Raw genomic sequence first — 19,532 nt, 5'->3', positions numbered from 1 at the left:
TCTAGTACAGGAGGGATAGCTAAAGGCCTGTGCTGGTGCAGGAGTAAGAAATCCCTAAGCCTCTTTTTAGAATCAGAGAAATCCTGACTTTCCCAACGAAAATGCTCCCTAAACGTATGCAAGGTTTCACCAACAGAGAAATCCTCCTGGGGGGGGGGGTCAAAGGGAAAAGAGTCCTCAGCATCAGAATCCTCATAGGTAGATAAGGGTAAATCCTGGTCATCAGAGGAAACAGAAATTTCAGAATCCTGGTCAGAAGTATCATAAGCAAACTCAGTCCTAGGTCTCTTATTGGGGGAAGGTTGGCTTCCCCTGATTAAAGTAATAAGATCTTCAGCCATTCTTATCATTTGTTTTTTAGGCATAGAGGCCTGACCCATGCGCTCTGGAAGTCAGTTTTCTAGGCACGGTCCGAGTTTTAGGCCTTGAAGAAGAAGATGGTGTTGGTTTAATATGCAAGTCAGTAGGCCTGAATACACCCTCAGAAGCCGGTGCCTGCACAGCAGCTTCGGACCCATCCAAGGTAGAGACATCTGCAGGTTCCACAGTTGAAGCATCTCACGGCATACCGTACTCCGAATGGGTCTCAGTAGAGGCCTGTGAATCTGAAGTAGTGGGCATCAGGGGCTGCAAAAAGTGCCTCAGTGAGTACCGTCGAACTGGTGACTGGCTTAGGAGAAGTGTCGTTGGCAGCTTTGGACCTAGGCGACCTGTCTCTATCTTTATCTTTGCGGTTTTTCAGAATGTCGGTAGTCGGGTGGCTTACTGAAGACATATCTGGATAATTGAACTGAGCACCAAAATATTTAGATGTGAAAATATACCGACGATGGATAGTTTGTGGTTTAAATTAGGCACAAAACTGACAGCGAGGTACGTCATGGTCAGGGCTTAGGCAAAGAATACAGTACGAATGATCATCTTTATGTGGTATTTGCTTTCCACAAGAAATGCAATTGTTTACTTTTACTGACATCGGTTTAGAGCAAGAAAAATTTTCCCCAATGGGCTACTTAGCTTTTAATTGAAGTCTTCAGTTCTGAAACTTGAAAACGACAATTTCAGGAGTCGGCCGACTGGCACTTGCGAACAGCTTCTGCTTCAGGCACCGCATGGCAAGAAAGACTGATGTAATGGCGTCAGCTGCATGTTTTATACCCCTGACGTCATGGAAGAAGAGACAGCAACCGACGCAGGACCCACGACTTTGTTAATCAGGCCGACTGAGGGCTACTGCAAGCAGATAACCCAAATGTGATGACTGCAACAGTGAAACACAAAGAACATCTGGAGGATGTTAAAGTATATGGGCCTCTGAAACAGTTTCCCAATGTGTTGCTTGTATGAAAAAAAATATAAAATACTCTGATATGGAGTGGGAGGTTAGGTACAGAAATTTCCATGAGGATGGACAAATGTACCCATTATTTAGTTAGTCTTGAAATTCTTAATGTAGATGAACAATGATAAAGACAGATCTAATACTTGACTGATACACAATGACAGGCTGAATTTTCATGTAAAGAAATGTTGATGAAATTTAAGCTCTGAATAGTTAAAGTTTGTTAAGTAATGTTGGTTAACTGAAAGTATAATGTAGGTATCAATTATATTATTTGCAAGTTGGGAATGGTTATGGATGTTACTGATACAGAGCACAGAAGCAGTGGACATACCAAACAACTCTGATGAAGAAAACGTGACACTCAGGCTGAGATATAGTGGTTGAATTAGAAACGAGTAATACACCTGAAGAGACAGATGAGTAGATCATTAGGGCACATGGATCTGTTAAAGACACATGCTCTGGAGCAGGATTACACTGCAAATTGTAAATGATATCATGATATGATGAATTAACAGGACAGCTTTTGGGACACGACTTGAAAAGGTAAGAGTTACCTGAGCCGATGCAAACTGACATTCTTTGGGTGCACATGCGCCATTCAAGGAAATTCTGGTATGGCCTATAATGGTAATGAATGATAACTTAAATGGAAGACTTTGTTATGTGACAGAGCACTTCACAGGACAACTGAATGTATTAACATCTTTTCATGGCCTGCCATGCTAATTTGTTGTGTACTTCTAAAGGAAGATGGAAGGCAACATAATGCAAAGTGCATAAAGTCAATATAACTGGCTTTTAACAAGTATTACAGTGGAGGAATAAAGTACAGTTTTGTACCTACCATAAATGTAGATGCTCGAGTGTATACACTGCTGCAGTCATTACACTTGGGTTATCCTGCTGTCAGGTGGTTCCCCAGTCGGCCTGAGTTCCAAAGTCTTCGTCCGGCATCGGTTGCTGTCGCCTCCTCCCTGATGTCAGTGCAACAGGGGTATATAAGATGCAGCAGACGCCATTTTCTTCAGTTTTTCTTGCCCCAGATGTCAGGTGCCCCTAAATAGGTAGGCAAGTCCAATTGCTAATAAAACATACATAAGAAAAGCAAAAAACAACTTACAGCTACCAGCAAATACTCCCCATAGGTAGTAAGGGTAGAAGACATAGGTATGTACCAGCCAGTAAGAGGGGAAGGAGGGTAGCCTGTACTGCAGCTGTATATACACTAGAAACATCTACATTTATGGTAGGTACAAAACTGTACTATGTTCATCGTGTTACACTGCTGCAGTCATTACACTTGGGTAGAATCCCAAAGCTGAGGAAGGGTGGCTGGTTCTATAAGGCATTAGGGGTGGCTATAAGGCCCTGCAGCACTGCAGTGGTGAAGCCAGCTCTGGATTTAGAGTATAGAGGCAGATGGTAATGCTTGGTGAAGTTATGTACAGAACTCCAAGTTGCTGCTTCCAAAATATCCTTGGTAGGTACTCCCCTGAGGTAGGCGGTTGAGGTGGCTGTTGCCCTGGTGGAGTGAGATCTAATACTGCTAGGAACAGGTTTTTCCATGGTGTGTGTAGCAGAAATGTATACAATGTCCTATCCATTTTGAAATGGTCTGTTTTGAAATGGCTTTTCCCTGTGCTACTGCAGCATATGCTACCAATAATTGCTCAGATTTTCTGAAAGCTTTGGTTTTGTCCAAGTAGAAGCGTAACTGCCTCTGAATGTCCAAAGAGTGCAGTAGTCTCTCCCCTTTATTCTGTGGTTTAGGATAAAAAGTTGGCAGGTGAACAGTTTGGTTTAGAGCCACACTGGATACCACCTTTGGCGTAAAAGTAGGGTTAGTTCTTAAAGACACCCTGTCCTGGTGGAAAATGAGGAAAGGTTCCACTGCCATTAGTACCTGTAATTCTGAAACTCTTCGTGCTGATGTTATTGCCAGGAGCAGAGCAGTTTTCCAAGAGATATATTTTAATTCTGCTGTGTTGGCTGGCTCAAAAGGAGGTAAAGTTAGCTTCTCCAAAACAAAGTTGAGGTCCCAAGTTGGAGTAGGTGCTCTACGGGGCGGTCTTATGTTTTTAGCCCCTCTGAGGTACTGTTTTTTAGGATTAGAGAAAATTGGTGGATCCGTGTTGTAATGAGCAGAGATGGCAGAGGTGTGGATCTTGATGGACGAGAAGGAGAGTCCTTTGTCCAGCATCTCAGTTAAGTATTGTAGTATCTGAGGAATGTTTGGGACAAGAGGGTCAAGGCTGTGAGCTTGGTTCCAGGCACAGAATCTCTTCCATTTATCCGAATAGGCTTTCCTGGTACTAGGCCTTCTGGCCTCCAGAATGACATCCATAACAGCTTTGGAGAGAGGCATTGCTTGCTTGACTAAGGAATCTTCCATGCAACTAGGTTTAAGGTCTTTAGCTGGCTGTGTAGTATTTGTTTGTTGTGCTGAGTCAGCAGATGTGGGATTTGAGGCAAAATCCAGGGTGGTTCTTGTGCTAAGCAACTTAAGATTGGGTACCAGTGCTGGCGTGGCCAGTCTGGTGCAATCAGGATCATCTTTGGCTCTTCCTGCCTGGCTTTTATGAGTACCTTTGGCAGGAGAGAGAGTGGTGGGAAAGCGTATAACTTGTAGGTTCTCCCAGCTGAATGAGGGGGCATCCACTTTCCATGCTTGTGGATGGTAACTCCTTGTGCAGAATTTTTGTAGCTGGCAGTTTATTGGGGATGCAAACAGATCTATGTCCGAGCTCTACCATTTCTGTGTTATCATTCTGAATATTTGTGGATTCAACTCCCATTCGTGGGGATCCATGATGTTTCTGCTTAAGTCGTCTGTGTGTTTTTGTCTCCTGGCAGGAATTGTGCTTGCAGATGAACTTGAAGGTTTATAGCTGTGTTCCACAAGGTCATAGCTTGTCTGCATAGGGGCTAGGAGTGAGTGCCCCCTTGCTTGTTTATGTACCACATAACTGTGGTGTTGTCTGTCTTTAGTAGCAGTTGTCCTGGATGCAGCAGGTCCTTGAAAGCTATAAGCGCATTTTGTACAGCTAGCATCTCTTTCTGATTGATGTGAAGATGTCTTTGTTCTGCAGGCCATGTGCCCTGAATACATTTGCCTGCCATGTGTGCTCCCCAGGCGTAATCCGATGCATCTGTTGTCAGTGTTTGCCTGGCTGTGGGTTGTGTAAAAGGCTGCCCCTTGTTGAGGTGACAAGCTTGAGACCACCACTGAAACTCCTGTTGAAGGCAAGGGAATAGTGGTATAACTGTTACCAAACTTTGACAGTGTTGAGATCATACATTATTTAGGTACCATTGTAGTTTCCTCATATGCAGTCTGGCATATGGAATTAGTAGTATGCAAGATGCCATGTAACCCAAGGCCTGCAGAATTTTTCTTGCAGGGAGTTGGGTCTTCGTTGCCACCAATTGAAAGTATTGAGTCAGTTGTCCTTGTTTGTCTGGCGTGAGATAAACCATCTGGGCCGTTGTGTTCAAGCTGGCACCCAGGAATATAATCTCTTGTGAGGGCACTAGTTTTGATTTCTTTTCGTTTACTGTGTACCCCAGGCAACTTAACTTTTTTACAAACACCAGATGCTTTAGAAGAATGTCCTTGCTCTCTGCTTGAATCAGGCAGTCGTCCAGGTACGGATAAATTTGAATTCCTTTCTGTCTGCAAAATGCAATTACTGGTGCCAGGCACTTTGTGAAGACCCTGGGCGCAGTAGATAAGCCAAAGGGCAGTGCAGAGAATTGGTAGTGCATTGAACCCGCTATGAATCTGAGGTATCTTCTGCAGTTTTGTCTGATAGGGACATGCAGGTATGCCTCTTTGAGGTCCAAAGTCACGAGCCAAGCTTTCTTGCCCAGCATGGGAAGAAGCTGCTGTAATGTCAACATTTTGAATTTCGGAACATCCAGGTAAGTGTTTAGAGATGAAAGCTCCAGAATGGGCCTCCAGGCTTTGTCCTTTCTGGGTACCAGAAAGAGTCTTGAGTAAAATCCTTGTCCTTGCTCCTGTGATGGTACCTTTTGAATAGTTCTCATATCCATGAGTGCTGTAATTTGTTTTTGAGCCTCTGCCCATTGATTTGGTGGCAGGTTTGGCATTCCTTTTAACCTTGGCAGAGTGTGAAAGTGGAACCTGTAACCTTGAAATACAATGTTGAGAACCCATTTGTCTTTGGTGATCATTTGCCAATTGTGGTAGAAGAGTACCAGTTTTCCTCCCAAGGGGGCTGCCAAGAAGGATTTGTTTGGTAGCTGTAGTGGGAAGTCATTGGAGCGTTTTTTTATATAGTTGGGGCCTGTCTTCCCCTTCTTTCTGGCCTGATGCAACCCATTGTCGAGGCCTGTAAGTACCTTGTGTTTGACCTCTACCTCTTGGACGTCTGTATCCTCCCCTTTGAGGTCTGTCTGCAATTGGAAAAGATCAATTCTTAGTTGGCAATTTTCTGCTAAATCTAGGAGGCTGAACCTGTAAGAAATCCTTCACCGTTGCAAAGATTTTGCCTTATCCTCCATTTTCTTTAATACCTCTTCTGCCTTAACAACAAATAACACATCCTGCTGCAAAGGTGCATCCAATAATTTTGCTTTAACATGATCTGGTAACATATGTTTTTTTAACCAAGCATGTCTTCTAACTGCTCTGCAGGAGGCCTCTACAGAATCAAAACCACATTGCAAAGTATGCTTTCCCACTTGTTCAGCTGCATGCAACAAATCCTGCATTTCTTTAAAATTAGGAGGATCTGATTCTGGAAGCATTTTTTGTTTTAACTGAGACAGTAAAAATTGCTGATATCATAGCATGTGAAACTGGCAATTTAAGGCTCTCATTGCTAAAGTTGCAGACGTATATACTTTCTTTCCCCATCTGTCTAATGCTCTGGAATCTCTGTCAGAGGGAACTGGATTCTTGGCTGATGAGGCCTTAATTCCTTTGGGTCCCTGAGAAATAGTTTCAGGGTCAGCTACAGGGCTTTTATACAGAAATTTATGTGAGTCAGGGACTCTGTAGTATCTGTCAGGTTTAACATGGGCTGGAGGTAAGGAATCAGGACTTGAGCTGGATTCAGTACACACATCATCCACAATATCTAACACTGGCGGAATAGTAAGGAGTCTGTGTTGAGGTAATAAAAGGAAGTCTTTGAGCCTTTTCTTGGATTCTGAATAATCCTGGCCCTTCCCAGTGGAAATGCTCCCTCATGGTATGTAGGGTTTGCCCAATAGTCCTCAGACGGTGAGGCTGATGGAATTGATTCCTCAGCATCAGAATCCTCATAAGGGGGTAAAGAGTATCCTAGGTCTGAGGATGAATCAGAAGAGAGGGACACCTGGTCGGATGAGTCATAGTCTGCATCCTGTCTAGGACTTTTATCAGGAGGGGTATGGGACCACCTGATCAGAGTGATTAGGTCTTTGGCCATTTTGAGCATTTGTTTCTTAGGCATGGAGGCCTGTCCTGGAGAATGCTGTATTTGCTTCTTTGACTTTAAAGAAGGTTTAGACTTAGCTGAGGGTTTAATGCTTAACTGAGTAGGTCTGAAGACACCCTCTGTAGCTGTGGGTTGCTCAGCTACTCCGGATCCCTCTGAAAGGTTAGTCTCAGTAGGCTGAAGAACTTGTGCATCCGAAGGCCCAGCCATCTCCACGTGGGAGTCAGAGGCAGCTTGAGGTTCTACAGAAGCGGTCGTCAGGGGCTGCGAAGGCACCTCGCTGAAAACCGGAGAACCAGCGACTGGCCTAGAAGAGGCTTCATCGTCAGTTTTGGGCCTCGGATGCCTATCCTTGTCTTTGCGCTTTTTGTGTATTCCAGTCGTCGGAAGTTCCGACAGCATGGTATAATTGAATTTTCTACCACAATAATGTCGGGCAAAATCAAACAGATGTTTAATAGTGCGCTTGTTAAACCTAGCACAAAACCGACAACCAGTAACGTCGTGGTTAGGGCCTAGGCATGGGATACAATAGGAATGGAAATCCTTATGAGGTACTTGTTCCCACAAGAAATACAGTTATTAACTTTTACTGACATCGGTCTGAGGCAAGAAAAAGTTTCCCCAACGGGGTACTTAGCTGTGTAGAAGACTTTGGTTCTGAATTCGGAATGAAAATCTCAGGAGATGGCCGACCGGCACTTGCGAACTGCTTTTGCTTCGGGCACCGCACGGCAAGAAAGAATGAAGAAAATGGCGTCGGCTGCATCTTATATACCCCTGTCGCACTGACGTCAGGGAGGAGGTGACAGCAACCGACGCCGGACCAAGACTTTGGAACTCAGGCTGACTGGGGAACCACCTGACGGCAAGATAACCCAAGTGTAATGACTGCAGCAGTGTAACACGATGAACATCTTCTTGTGTCTCTCTCTAGTTACTTCAGGGGGCAGACCTGGAAAATTTGATAGAAAAGAGCTGGAAGGCATGAGATAGGTTGGCTGTCAAGGTCATAGCATGCTTGAGGATGATGGGAGTGACATGTTTTGTTAAATAGAATGACCATGCAAGGACGAGTACTACGAAGAGTAGGTTACTCCTGGGAGGTCATCTTGAGACTGGTATTCTTTTTTAGTACTGTTTATAGAAATTCTCTTTTCAAGATTTATAATTACTGCTACAAATAGGAAAACACTGCAACAGCAGAATATTTAATAGGACCATGTTATTCAGATGAAGAACTGCCAAACAGGCAGGAGAGATTTGATTATCTGGGTTGGTAGTGATGAAGGAGACTAGAAAGCCAAATTCAGCATTAAACTTTCACAGAGCAACAGACTGGGCTAGGCTAGTGGATTGCTTAGAAGCAGACTGACAGCATACTAGAAGGAGGGAAAAAAAGTACATATTGCCAGGAAGTTATGAGGAAGTGTAACACTGGTTTAGTGGATTTAATTCCAGTTAGACTAGGTGAACATGGCTTATGTATAATAGGTTGGAGATGGTAACTGATTTATTAAGACGGTTTAAGGTGCACAGTAAAGCACGCTGAGGAAACGGATGGATGGAAACATTTTAAAGACTGTGCAAGGGAAAGAACAGAGTATTAATGAGCATTAGCCTTACTGAATGTATTTTTTTTTTTAAATTACATGGTTCATTAAGAATAAAATGGAATGCCTAAAGGCTTAAGTTGGTTTCTGGGCAACCTCCCAGGAGGCACTTTCTCATTATAATACTCGACCATACAGTCAGTTAACAAAATATATCACTCCCATAATTCTCAATGGCCCGATTTTGATGATTATATGCAAACAAAAGAAACTTAACTTATAACCTTGAAAATTGCAAAAATCTGACATCCTGCTGCACTTAGGTGCTTGGGGAAGAGTTTTTTTTTTTTCTTATTTACTAACTGTACTGTTTTCCCATCACCTGCTGAAGTGTTGAGAAGACTGAAGGTGAAGGGACTGGTGAACAGTGTAGTCAATAACAGAACTCTACCCTTCCCAAGCACCTAAGTGCAGGAGGATGTCAGAGTTGTTTTATTGACTACACTGTTCCCCCTTCCCCTTCAGTCTCCTAAACAGTTCTGCAGGGGGTCCAAGGGGAGTCATTAAGGAGTTCTGTTCAGACATGCAGGGGTTGAGTCCTGAGCCAAGCATGTCTCCTTATATCAAGCTCTACAGCTGCAGCCCTACATGACATGTTCACTGCATCACAGCCACACTCCTTGGACTGCTTGCTAACTTGCACACTGAGGCAGCATAGCTAAAGCACTGCTTGGCAACTTGCACACTGAGGTAGCATGGCTCAAGCATCTTCCCCCCTTTTTTCTTTATTCTTCCTGATTTTACCCTCAGTTGAGTAAAACATTGCTGATACTCAGCATTTGTGTCTGGCAATTAAGGGCACCAAGGGTCACAGAAAGCAGACGTGTATGCTTCCCCCCGCAAATTGGTAGAGGATTTTACTCTCCTTGTCATTACGAAGGTGATTCCTGACTAGAGTCGAAGTAGTTTCCTTGTTGCAATCCATGGAGACACTGCTGGATCGGCCAAAGGCTTCATTACAGAGATACTTATGAAATTCATGGACCCTGTAAAAGTGGTCTGGCTTCCTAGGAATGGGGGTGGGAGAGAAATTTGGCTCCATAAGTGCATTCATAAAAGTATCTTCCAGTACTTTAATGACTGGAGGAATAAACAACGGTTCAGGCTCAGAAAATTCCTCTACCTAATATGGGCCTGGGAGAATTCTTTAGCTTCACATTTTATTCTATAAAAGTGTGTCTACAAATAAAACATCATCTGGTGGTGAAACAGAGGACTACATGTCCTCAATGTCAGACTTGTAATAAGAATGGGAAGACATCTGATGCACACAGTCAATCCATCCACCTGAGTCAGAGGTATCAGCACCATTCTGGAGGAAAGGCTTCTCCCTATTCTTGAAAATAAAAACTGCATTGACTGGCTCGAGACCTAAATGTTATCACTTCTGGCTTAATTACAAATGAACAGCTTGGGGATGCCATCCTCTGCATTTGCCAACCAAAATTCAAATGGCAGAACCAAAGGTCTATGGAGAGGCCTCAGAATCAACCAACAACAGGGATATAGCCCACAAAGATGTGCTATTATCTGAAATCATTGTGGCCTCAGGCAGGATATAGAAAAGGTTTCAGCAGCAATACATGTCAGATACAGGGGCTGCATAAGCACCTTTGGGCCTAGGAGAAATTCTGATCATCTATTGTCAGCCTTCCAATTTGCTCTCTTTTTGGGTACCTTTCCAAATACTTTCTTTTTTTTTTGTTTAGTGACATGTCATCAGTAGAGATGATAGATACCATAATGGCCCGAGACCGGGCACATGCTCTCTTCAGTGCCAAGTAGCTCCAGAGAGATTTAGCCTTAAGACAGACTATTCTAAGAATGAAATGAGCACAATAGGGCAACTAAGCATGTCATTCTGTGAACCTAAACATAAAGTACAGTTGTGTACCTACCATAAATGCAGATGTTCGAGTGTATTCACTGTTGCAGTCATTACTCTTGGGTTATCCTGCTGGCAGGCTACCCGCAGTTGGCCCGAGTTCCAAGGTCTAGGTCCGGCGTCGGTTGCTGTCGCCTCTTCCTTGACGTCAGTGCGCCAGGGGTATAAAAGATGCAGCCGACGTATTTTCTTCAGTTTTTCTTGCCCCAGATGTCAGGTGCCCCAAATAGGTAGGCTGAAAAATAAATCAATAAGAAATGCATACACAAAATTACCATTTCCTTCATCTACAAGCAATTACACCAAAAAGGTTGTATAGGATAGCGAAGTGCAGATAAGTCCCAGCAAAGAGAAGGGGGAAGGTGGGTGCGTAACCTGGACTGCAACAGTGAATACACTCGAACATCTACATTTATGGTAGGTACACAACTGTACCATGTTTATCGTGTTTCACTGTTGCAGTCATTACTCTTGGGTTGAATTCCAAAGCTGAGGAAGGGTGGCTGGGCTAAATAGGATTAGGAGAGGCTATGAGGGCCTGCAGAACTGCAGTGGTGAAGCCTGCTCTGGACTTAGAGTAGAGAGGCAAGTGGTAGTGCTTTGTAAAGGTGTGCACTGAACTCCAAGTTGCAGCCTCTAAGATTTCTTTGATTAGTACTCCCCTGAGGAAGGCTGGTGAAGTGGCTGCTGCTCTGGTGGAATGAGGCCTAATGCCCTTAAGCACTGATTTGCCATATTGAGAATAGCAGAAATGGATGCAATGGTCTATCCATTTAGAAATGTCTGTTTTGAGATGGCCTTTCCTTGTGATCCTGCAGCATATGACACTAGAAGTTGCACAGTCTTTCTGAAAGCTTTAGTTCTGTCCAAGTAGAAACGTAACTGCCTGGGTATGTCCAAAGAATGCAGAATTTTCTCACCCTTGTTCTGTGGATTTGGGTAAAAGGTAGGCAAGTGAATGGTTTGATTGAGGGCCACACTGGACACCACCTTAGGCATAAATGTAGGGTTTGTCCTCAGAGAAACCCTGTCTGGATGAAAAATGATGAAAGGTTCCACAGCTATGAGTGCTTGCAACTCCGAGACTCGCCTTGCAGAGGTAATGGCTAGGAGCAGAGCTGTTTTCCAGGATAAGAATTTAATATTCGCTGTTGATGCTGGCTTGAAAGGAGGCAGTGTGAGTTTTTCTAAAACAAAATTGAGGTCCCAGGCCGGAATTGGTGCTTTCCTTGGAGGCCTAATGTTTTGGCCCCTCTGAGGTACTGCCTTATTAAAGGGTGAGAAAAGCTAGGTGGTTCCTTATTGTAATGTGCAGAAATGGCAGAGGCATGAATCTTAATTGATGAGAAAGAAAGGCCTTTGTTCAGCATCTCAGTCAGGTATTGTAAAATCTGAGGAATGTTTGGTACAGTCGTGTCAATGCCTTGTTCCTGGTTCCAAGCACAGAATCTCTTCCATTTTTCTGCATAAGACTTTCTGGTACTGGGCCTCCTGGCCTCCAAGATAACATCCATAACAGCTTTTGAAAGAGGAGTGTTCAGAATGGCTACATTATCTGCCATGCTGCCAGATTTAAGGTCCTGAGTTGGCTGTGCAGGATCTGATTGTTTTGTTGGGTCAGTAAGTGAGAAGTTTGAGGCAATATCCATGCTGGACCTTGAGACAAGCTCTTCAGGACTGGGTACCAGTGTTGGTGTGGCCAGTCTGGTGCAATCAGAATCATTTTTGGCTTCTCTTGTCTGACCTTTAGGAGTACTCTGGGAAGGAGAGTTAGTGGGGGAAAAGCATATACTGTTAAATTTTTCCAGCTGAATGATAGGGCGTCCACTTTCCATGCTTGCTTGTGGTAAATCCTTGTGCAAAATCTCTGCAAATGACAGTTGTGAAGAGAGGCAAATAGATCTATGTCTGGGCATCCCCATTTCCTTATTATCATCCTGAAGACTTGTGGATCCAGTTTCTATTCGTGGGGATCCATGAGGTTTCTGCTTAGTTCGTCTGCCAGAGTATTTGTTTGTCCTGGCAAGAATTGTGCTTGCAGGTGAACTTGAAAAGCCAATGCTGTGTCCCATAATGTCATTGCTTGTCTGCAGAGGGGGTAGGAATGAGTACCTCCCTGCTTGTTTATGTACCACATGACCATAGTGTTGTCTGTCTTTATCAGTAATTGTCCTGGATGAAGCAGGTCCTTGAAAGCTGTCAGGGCATTTTGAACAACTAGCATCTCTTTTTGATTGATGTGAAGATGCATCTGGTTTGCAGGCCATGTGCCCTGAATACATTTTCCTGCCATATGGGCCCCCCAGGCATAATCTGATGCATCCGTTATCAGTGTTTGTTTGGCTGTGGGTAAACTGAATGGCAGACCCTTGTTGTGGTGACAGGCTTCTGCCCACCATCGAAACTCCTGTTGTAGGCAAGGAATGAGTGCAATTACTGTCTCCAAGCTGTGGCATTGCTGAGTCCAAACACTTTTCAAATACCATTGTAGTTTCCTCATATGCAGTCTGGCATATGGGATTAGTAGAGTGCAGGATGCCATGAAACCCAAGGCCTGCAGGATTTTCCTTGCAGATAAGTGGGCTTTTGTTGCCAATTTCTTGAAGTAAGTAGTCAGTTGTTTTTGTTTGTCTGGCGTGAGATAAGCCATCTGGGCAGTTGTATTTAAGCTTGCTCCCAGGAATATTATCTCTTGAGAGGGCACTAGTTTTGATTTCTTTTCATTTACTGTGTACCCTAGGCCAATTAGTAATCTTTTTACAAATGCCAGATGCTTTACAAGAGTGTCTTTGTTCTCTGTTTGAATTAGGCAGTCGTCCAAGTAGGGATAAATTTGAATTCCTTTTTGTCTGCAAAAAGCAATTACTGGTGCCCGGCATTTTGTAAAGACCCTGGGTGCAGTAGATAAGCCAAAGGTCAGTGCAGAGAATTGGTAATGCATTGAGCCAGCTATGAATCTGAGGTATCTTCTGCAAGATTGTCTGATTGGGACATGCAAGTATGCCTCTTTTAGGTCCAAAGTTACTAGCCAAGCCCTTGCCCAGCATGGGCAGTAGCTGCTGAAGAGTCAACATCTTGAAGTTTGGAACTTCCAGAAACGTACTTAGTATAGATAGGTCCAGAATTGGTCTCCAGGTTTTGTCCTTCCTGGGTACTAGAAAAAGTCTGGAGTAAAATCCTTGCCCCTGCTCTTGTTGTGGTACTTGCTGAATGGCCCTCATGTCCATGAGGGCTGTAATTTGTTTTTGTGCCTCTGCCCATTGATTGTGTGGCAGGTCTGGCATGCCCTTTGACCTTGGTAGGGTGTGAAAGTGGAACCTGTAGCCTTGGGACACTATGTTCAGAACCCATTTGTCTTGGGTAACCATTTGCCAATTTGATGAAAAAAGTGCTAGTTTTCCCCCTAAGGGGGCTGTCAAAAGGAAACTGCTTGGAACTGGTAGAGGAAAGTCATTGGGACTGTTTCCTGTAAGGCTGTGATTTGTCTTCTCCGCTTTTGGAGGTAGGAGCACCCCATTGTTTAGGCCTGTATGAGCCTTGGGGCTGAGATCTGCCTCTGGGACGCCTGTATCTGCCTCTGTGTGGTCTGTCTGAGACTGGAAAGGACCAATTTTTAGAAGGCCAGTTCCTGCTAAACCTGGGTGGCTGCACCTGTAAGAAATCCTTGACTGTCTGCATGGATTTTGCTTTATCCTCCATTTTTTTCAACACCTCTTCTGCTTTAGTACCCAAACAAAGTATCATGCTGTAATGGTGCATCCAATAATTTTGCTTTAACATGATCAGGCAGATTTTGTTCCTTTAACCAAGCATGCCTTCTAATAACAGAACCTGTAACAGTGGCCCTGCAAGAGGCCTCCAGTGAATCATAACCACATTGCAAAATATGCTTTCCCACTTGTTCAGTTGCATGCAATAAATCCTGCAATTCCTTGTTCTCTGAACATTCAGTATTTGTCAACATTTTCTGTTTAAGTAGTGACATTAAATATTGCTGATATTTAAGCATATGAAATTGGCAATTTAAAGCCCTTACAGCCAGGGTGGCAGAAGTGTATACTTTCCCCCCATCTGTCTAGAGTCCTAGAATCCCTATCAGAGGGGGCAGGGTTTTTTGTAGTGGAAGCCTTAACCCCTTTGGCACCCTGAGATATAGTTTCTGGGTCAGCAGTGGGGTTTTTATATAGAATTTATGAGAATCCGGGACCCTGTAGTACCTGTCTGGCTTAGCAGGTGCAGGGGGTAAAGAGTCAGGGGATAGTCCGGACTCTGAAAATACATCATCTACAATGTCTAAAACAGGAGGAATGGCAAGGGGTCTATGCTGAGGAAGAAGCAGGAAGTCTCTGAGCCTTTTCTTAGACTCAGAATAATCTTGGCTCTCCCAATGGAAATGCTCCCTCATAGTATGCAGTGTTTCCCCAAAGGAATAGTCCTCAGGAGGAGAGGCTGAAGGAATGGATTCTTCAGCATCAGAATCCTCATAGGGAAGCATGGAGAAATCCTGTTCAGAAGAGGAATCAGAGGAAATAGATACCTGATCAGAAGAATCATACTCTGTCTCTTGCCTAGGCCTCTTATCAGGAGGGGTATGGGAGCCCCTGATCAAAGTAATTAGGTCTTTGGCCATTTTAAGCATCTGTTTTTTAGGCATGGTAGTCTGAATAGGAGAATGCTGTACTTGTTTCTTTATCTTTAGAGCTGCTTTAGTCTTTGCCTTTGAAGCTGAGGATGGCTTAATATATAGTTGTGTAGGTCTGAAGACACCCTCAGAAGCCGATGCCTGCTCAGCGGCTCCGGACCCATCTGAGGGATTGATTTCCGAGTGTCCAATACCTTGAGTATCCAGAGGCCCAGTCGGCTCCACGTGGGAGTCGGTAGCGAGCGCCAGGGGCTGTGAAAGCACCTCACTGAGAACCGGCGAACCGGTGACTGGCCTAGAAGAGGCTTCTTCGTCGGTTTTGGACCTCGGATGCCTATCCTTGTCCTTGCGTTTTTGTAAACTCCAGTTGTCGGCTGTTCCGCTGGCATTATATAATTAAATCTTCGGCTAAAGTAATGAAAAGCAAAATCGAACCGACGCTCGACAGTGCATTGGTTGAATCTAGCACAAAACCGACAGCTAGCAACGTTGTGATCAGGGCCTAGGCAAGGAATACAGTAAGAATGAAAATCCTTATGAGGTATTTGCTTCCCATAAGAAATACAATTGTTAACTTTTTCTGACATCAGTCTGGAGCAAGAAAAAAGTTTCCCCAACGGGGTACTTCGCTTTAATGAAGACCTCGGTTCTGAAATTCAGCTTTGAAAATCTCAGGAGTCGGCCGACCGGCACTTGCGAACTGCTTTTACTTCGGGCACCGCGCGGCAAGAAAGACTGAAGAAAATGGTGTCGGCTGCATCTTTTATACCCCTGGCACACTGACGTCAGGGAAGAGGCGACAGCAACTGACGCCGGACCTAGACTTTGGAACTCGGGCCGACTGCGGGTAGCCTGCCAGCAGGATAACCCAAGAGTAATGACTGCAACAGTGAAACACGATGAACATCTCACAACTACTGTGAATATCTATGTGGGATTCGGACCACAATGACATGCCACTGTCTGAAAATATGGTGACCTGAAAATGTGACACACCAGAGGCTTTGGCAGCAACAGAATCTGGATACAGAGGCTGCATTAATGCCTCACTGATGTTGGTACCTTTGGGCCTTGTGAAGTGTTCCAACAGTGATCATCTTTTGTCAGACTCCTGATGCAATTCCTCTTTCAGGTGCGTTTCCAAATTCTTTTTAGAGTTAGAGTTAGCAGTGGATTTCGTAGATGCCACAGTGATCCAAGACCAAGTAGATATTCTTTTTGGTGATAAGCAGTTGGAGAGACATTTAGCCCTGTGCTCTACTGTCCTGGGACTGAAATGAAAACAATGGAGGTAACTACCCAAAACATGCTTTGGATCTAAACAGAATATGCAATTACTGTGAAAATCTTTATACGGGATTTGTTTCTTACAATCGATAAAATTATCTTTTGATTCTTCCAAGATATCAAGCCCTGACAAAGGCCAATACACGCTGCCATGCAATATGCAAAATATAACTAAGAGGGTACTTATTTGAGCTCCTGAAGTAGACCAAATTGCTGGACTGATGGTGCACAAGTAGTAGCATACAAGGTGCTCTGCAAATTGTACAAAGAAAACTAAAAGATGGAATGCAAACCATCTTAAACTAATAAGGTCTTAACATCCGGGTGAGAGGGTGTTTGTTGGCCGTAAAAGGGTAAAGTACAGAGCCTCTGTAACTCAAGTCATCAGTTCTTCTACAGGCAGGAAATTCTAACAGTCACTATTCTAACAGTGAATAAGACGAGTGCCAGCAAATTACTTCAACAATCCTAAATCCTTTAAATTTATGCCACTGTTGCCCAAAACATGAAACAATGTGCAGAAGAGTGACCTAAGCTGGGTGACACAAAACACTGCCCATAACTTATATCTGATCCTTGACATATTCTACCTGCCAGAATGATTGGAAGCAGAGTACAAGCACAGCCAAGAAAGGTTATAATAATGACTGTCATACATGATTACTTTTCCTGTGCAGCCATCGGATCATAGCTTAAAGTTCAGACACCCTAGCCATGCATCCATTCAGCCTGCACTACCAACGCACTCATCTCCAGGCAGAACCCCTGACCCCATAAACTTGCTCTGCGGCCTCTTCCTTAATATCTTCCCCACAGTATACCAGCCACAATTACTCCAAGCTGAAATTTTAATTCCTGATTTGTTTTTCAAAATTTCCCTACCAAATAAGCAAAGGATTCATGTTGAGTTGCAGAGGGTAATTTCAACAAACAGGAACAAATCTTAGTTCGCTGAAACTACATGCAGCAAACATTATAAATTTGTTTTTGCAAGGGGGGGCAAGTCCCTATGCACCCCCAACCACAAACTTATATAATAATAATAACTATGAGGTCACATAACAGTGGAGAAAAAAGCAAACTCCACTGTCGGCAAAAGTAGCTTTGGCAAACAGTACTCACTCTTTTATCATGCACCAAAACTACATTCACCCACATGACATGTTCCCATAACTGACTCGCCAACAGACAAAAGTCAACAATGTCTTTTCTTAAAATTTGATTGTGCCAAAGAATAAGTATACTCTGTAAGGATGCAGTTTCTCTGCACTGGGACATGCAGGTGTTTACAAATGATCACTGTGACGGCTGTAGGCACTATATCAATGCTTAAAAACAAAAAGATGAAGAGTGCTGGCATGGTTCTGTAATCTACACAACACACGCAAGTACACACACACACGTGTATGTATGTATGTGTATATATATATATATATATATATATATATATATATATATGTATATTTAAACGTGTGTGTGTGTGTGTCTATATATATATATATATATATATATATATATATATATATATATATATATATATATACACATATACACACACACACACACACACACACACACACACACACACACACACACACACACACACACACACACAGTTTTGCTGAATTTTTACTTAAATTTGTTCAACTTATTAGAAATCCAAACAGAAAACTTGTGGGAAATAAACTGCAAACAGAACAGGTTACAAAGGTTTTGCATATGATAAGGAGATCTACAACCAGCTCAGATGCTAAAATAACATGCCTGAAATACCCAGACATCATCAGTACGCAGAGTTCATCTGTACATTTCCCATGAGGAGCTGCTTCTTGCGCTGCTGGAGTGGAAATACAGAACTCTGGCACTGAAGGCATAAACAAAATTGAAATTCAAAGGCTGCTCCCAGAAAGAGGACAGCTCGATTGGTATGCAAGAGACTCCTTCATGTCCTGAATACATTATGAACTTACAGCATGCTAATATGCTACGCTATCTTAGGCACCAGATGGAACAGTAGGCAGTACATGTCCCATCAAACCTCAACTTGTCAGGAAGATGTATTAATGTCCCTGCAGTTTTTTTTTTGTACTGCAATTCCTCTCTCGTCCCCTTAGACTTCCACATTTCTTAGCATTCTGTTCCTAGCTCCCCAGGGCCACCTCATCGGCACCAGGTGGTGTTGTGCATCTTTTCATTACGTTCCATCAAAAGAGGCAGAAGGGCCACAGGACTGCAGCAGACTGTGTTCAATGAAGGGTTCACAGCTGCTGCAGAAAACAGCCCAGGCTGATGAAGCTTTAAACAGATAACACGAGCCAGCAAATAATACAGGAAATTAAAGAAACAGTGCACATACGCTTTGTCACCATCTCCACATACATACTTTACTTTTTAGCAGCATCCATCATAAAATGAAGTTAGGCACAGAGAAACAGTAGGACACTGCCTTTCACAAAAACCTGCCTTAAGCCCAATGAGACTTTAATGACCTATGCCCACATGTGGCTTACAGAAATGAGAGTTAAAGAACTGGACATGCACACAGATGTTGTTGCAGAACAGCATGCAACATGCAGGCAATCAGAGACACTGATATAATCGACAAAAAATGCTACATGATAATGCTCAGGTACAAAAGATACTCTGCAAATAAAAGACAGATATACATGCAGCAGATGAAATTTGGCACACCAGTGTGGGAAGGGAGGCAGGGTAACAATTTGTGTTTTCCAATACAAAGGCTAGCTGTAACCCCCACAGATACCACAGTCATCCGTCTGTATATTCACACAGATAAATATAACAATGCACATCTGTTTACATAACTGCTGTGGAAGTTTCAGTGGTTAAAATTACTGTATACTAATATGTGTTGCAAGCACTTGCTTAGGGTCTGTTTTGACAGACATCATGCTTTATGAAAAATGGAACCTGGTGCCAATGTTTCTCAATCCCAACAAAGGAACACGGTACCATTTATAATTCATAAGACCAAAGTGATGGAACTGTAAGACTTCCAATTTTGACATATAAACAATGGCTTTGAAATAAGATGAATAGTGACACCAACACAAAACAGGTAAAAAAAAAAAAAAAAATGGAAACAGTACCAAACAGTAAACGAGAAGGTGAATAACCAAAACTGAACCAAATTCCAACAAACGTAAGAATTCCACAATGAGGTAGCGGGTGGTCAAGCTCCAGAAAGAAAACCAATGGTACCACGTGAACATGTAAAAACAAATATATAAAAGTTCACAAACAAATGATACATCATGGTTAAAGGATATTTGCTCGCAATACTCCTCCATGT

General features: G+C 43.3%; 1 protein-coding gene across 9 annotated transcripts in view; it reads right to left on the bottom strand.

Moving 5' to 3' along the window:
• Positions 1-19,532, bottom strand: part of RUNX1T1 (RUNX1 partner transcriptional co-repressor 1) — a 771,548-nt gene that overhangs the window by 318,016 nt on the left and 434,000 nt on the right. The gene's annotated exons all lie outside the window — the stretch shown is intronic.

Source organism: Protopterus annectens, chromosome 3.part0, assembly GCF_019279795.1.
Source record: "Protopterus annectens isolate FY-2018-M chromosome 3.part0, PAN1.0, whole genome shotgun sequence".
NCBI classification, from domain to species: Eukaryota; Metazoa; Chordata; order Ceratodontiformes; family Protopteridae; genus Protopterus; species Protopterus annectens.
The sequence above is the reverse complement of the archived record's forward strand: the minus strand, read 5'-3'. Positions and strand labels throughout refer to the sequence as shown.